Genomic DNA, 3,165 nt, shown 5'->3' with positions numbered 1-3,165 from the left:
TGGGATCCCCCATTTCCCAGAATTCCCAGAAGGAAACCAGGGAGTGCCCCAGAACCTCTCACCTGGGAAACTCCCAGCAAACAACAGAGCCACACTGCTGTGCCCAACACCCAGTGTGGCTGCTTGAGGGTCACAAGGGAGAAAGCCCCCACACAGTCAAGGACTTCAAGTCAAACAATGCCCCTGGGTGACTCCAGATTGTGGGGTGCCCCCACCCCCATCTGGACTCACTGATACTCGCAGACCAGCCATGGCTTGACCTCTCTGAGCCACAGCTTTACTTTGGGACTGACAATGGTAAAGCTCCAGGCTCACCTGTCTACCCTTGGAGATGGAGGTTGGTTTGGGGGGCTGTGCCAGTCTTGCCCCCAGAGAGTCTGTGGGAAGCAGCAGCCTCCAGGCGCAGACCTCGCTGAGAGGAGTCTTCCCTAAGACCTGCGGGAGGGATTGCCCACCGGAGTTCCGGATGCTGGTCAGCTGCCTGTCTGGTCACTGCTCACATCCTCGTAAGTGGGTGAAGACCTTCACTTATCCACCAATCACTGGTCAAGGGTAGGCCTGGGAGCCAGACACCAGCCAGGCAGTAGTGAGACAGTATCAGGGTACCAGCAGGAGATAGACGTGGGGGCATTGGCTCTGAGGTCCCATGCCACCCCACAGAAGGACCTTGGAATCCAAAGATCAGAAGAGCACCCATCTCACGGGAGCCAAGCAGCAGGCAGGGCTGTGATCTGCCCATCCACTCCTGAGTTCCGGCTTCCCTTATCACATCTCCGCACAGGAGCCTCAGGACAGAGACTCCAGGGCCACTCAAGCCCGCCCACCTGCTGTGTGTCCTCAGACCAGTGACTTCACTTCTCAGGGCCTCAGCTTTACTCCTAGGTAAAGTCAGTTTTAGAGGCTGGTGAGTCCTGTTCCAGGAGCCACTGGATGGTTTATTCTTGTCTCTTCTGTAGCCCTAAGTCCCCAGGGTGGGCACCATTTGAGTCCGTGCCTCTGGGGAGTTGCCAAGGCACAGAGAGGTGGAGCATGTGCTCTGGGTGGCTCAGCTGGTACACAGAGGAGACCAGCTCCGAAGGGCAGAGGACAGAGAGGAGGCTAAAAAACGTCCTCTACTGCTTAAGGCGGGGCTGTAACTGAGAGCAACGCCCTCTGCAGCCTGCACAGCCACTCGGAAGTCGGGAACCCCCGGCATGAGGATACCCCAGGAGCCACTTGAGAGGCAGTTACATGTACACAACCATGCCTGGGCCTCCGGGCACCTTGCCTGCCCTGTCCCTCGTAGCCTGGGCCCTCCCTCATCCCCCTGAGAAGTCCCCATCCTTACTAGTCAGCAGAGGCTTCCACACTGGATCTTCCACCTTGCTCACCTCCTCCATCCGACTCCCTTCCACAGACCAGCCTCAAGTGGCCCCTGCTTCCTGCAGCAGGGCCACCAGAGGAGGTGTGCGACACCTCTGCAGCTCAGACAGGTGAGGGAGGCCACACCCAGGGCGAGAAGGATTTACAAAATGACTCAGCGGCTCCCAGTCAAGTGTCCCAGGGTGGTTAATCATTACCAGGGAGACAGCCCCCCAAGTGGGGACAGACCCTTCAAGGTGAAGACAGACCCCCCCCAAGCATAGAGATGGCCCCTCAAGGTGGGCCTCCTGGCCTGAAACAAGTCCCTCTGGTTCTCACCGGTGATACAAGTCCAGGCCAGATGCTGGCACTGGGGGGTCAACACCCGGGGATCCTCACCCTGCAGGGCTGAGTCAGCAGAAGTCATGGCCCCCTTAGTCCCCCTCCCCTTGGCAAACACCTAACTTGCCCGTGGTCATTAGCCCTCCCCAAGCACCTCCTCAGTTCCCTAAGCTTTTCTGACCACTCAGCCTTGAACACAGGGTTGGTTGCAGGGTGCTTTTCACAGGCCGGGCTGGTGAGGCCCAGAGGGGACCCCACCTGCATGGCGCTGAGGAAGTGAAGGGGAAGCGTGACACAGGGGAGGCTCAGCAAAGGCTCAGTGACAGAGACAGCAGTGTTTCTATTTGTCTGTTCATTTGTTCACTCATTCATTTGTTCACATGCTGATTTGTTTATGCATTCATTCATTCATTTACCCCGTCAGTCACTTTTTCCTACTTTCATCTAGTCACACGTTCACTCATTTGCTCATTCATTCATTCACTCATTTGTCCATGCATTCAACTATGACATTCCTGAAACAACAGAGACTAGAGGAGACTGGGGTCATACAGGGTCTGAAGAGGGGGAGTTGGAGAGGGGGGCCTAGAAAGGAGGGCCTGGGGAGGGGGACCTGGAGAGGGGGGCCCAGGGAGGGGGGCCTGGGGAGGGGGGCCCAGGGAGGGGGGTCTGGAGGGGGGGCCTGGAGAAGGTAGGGACTCACAGGGAGAGAGGGACAGTTGAGATTTCTCTCTGGAAGGTGCCACAGTGTTATTCTGGGCCCAGTTCCCACTTCTGCAGTGATACAGATGTAACTAACACTGAGCACCTACTGTGTGCAGGTCCCACACTCAGGCACTGGCCCTCCTGGCCACACATCCCTGTGGTGGGTCTCTGCGGCTGCAGCCAGCACAGGGCAGATCTTTGAGGCTTTGTTTGATGTTCAGAGCCTCTGATGGCTTTAAACTTCAACACTAGTCTTATTATTAATACCGAGGCTTCAGCTGGGCCCTCTGGTGAATCTCACACTGTCAGAGAGGAGGGGCTTGGGTTTGTCTCCCAGGGAGAAGACAGCTGGTGGTAAATCCTGGGGGCGGGGTAAAGGCACCCCCAAAGAGTGCGGCCACTGCCCCTAGGAGACAAATCGCAACCCAGCTGGACTTCAAAGCTAGCTCTGCTCCTGATGTCCAGGTTGGATCTCCCAGGTCTATTAATGCAGAATTGATAAGTGACAGGTTGCCATTTCCATGAGGCCCTTGACCTGGCTTCGGGCAGAGTTGTTGGCTGTGGGCTGCAGACAGCACACTCTGGGATCCCTGCGGTGCCCCGCGTGCCCAGCTCACGCGCTGTAAACACTGAAATGAAATATTGCCTTATTTGGTCATAGAGCCCAGTCATCACTGAGAGGCCGCTCTGCCTTTGACTCTGTGAGAAAGGATGGATTCCACCCCCTCTTTGGCTGGGGTGGTAGGTGGGAAGGCGCTGCCTCGGGGTCCTGTACAG

This window comes from Peromyscus californicus, unplaced genomic scaffold (genome assembly GCF_007827085.1).
Source record: "Peromyscus californicus insignis strain IS unplaced genomic scaffold, ASM782708v3 Scaffold_4__1_contigs__length_199733344, whole genome shotgun sequence".
NCBI lineage: Eukaryota > Metazoa > Chordata > Mammalia > Rodentia > Cricetidae > Peromyscus > Peromyscus californicus.
Note: the sequence above shows the minus strand (reverse complement) of the source record.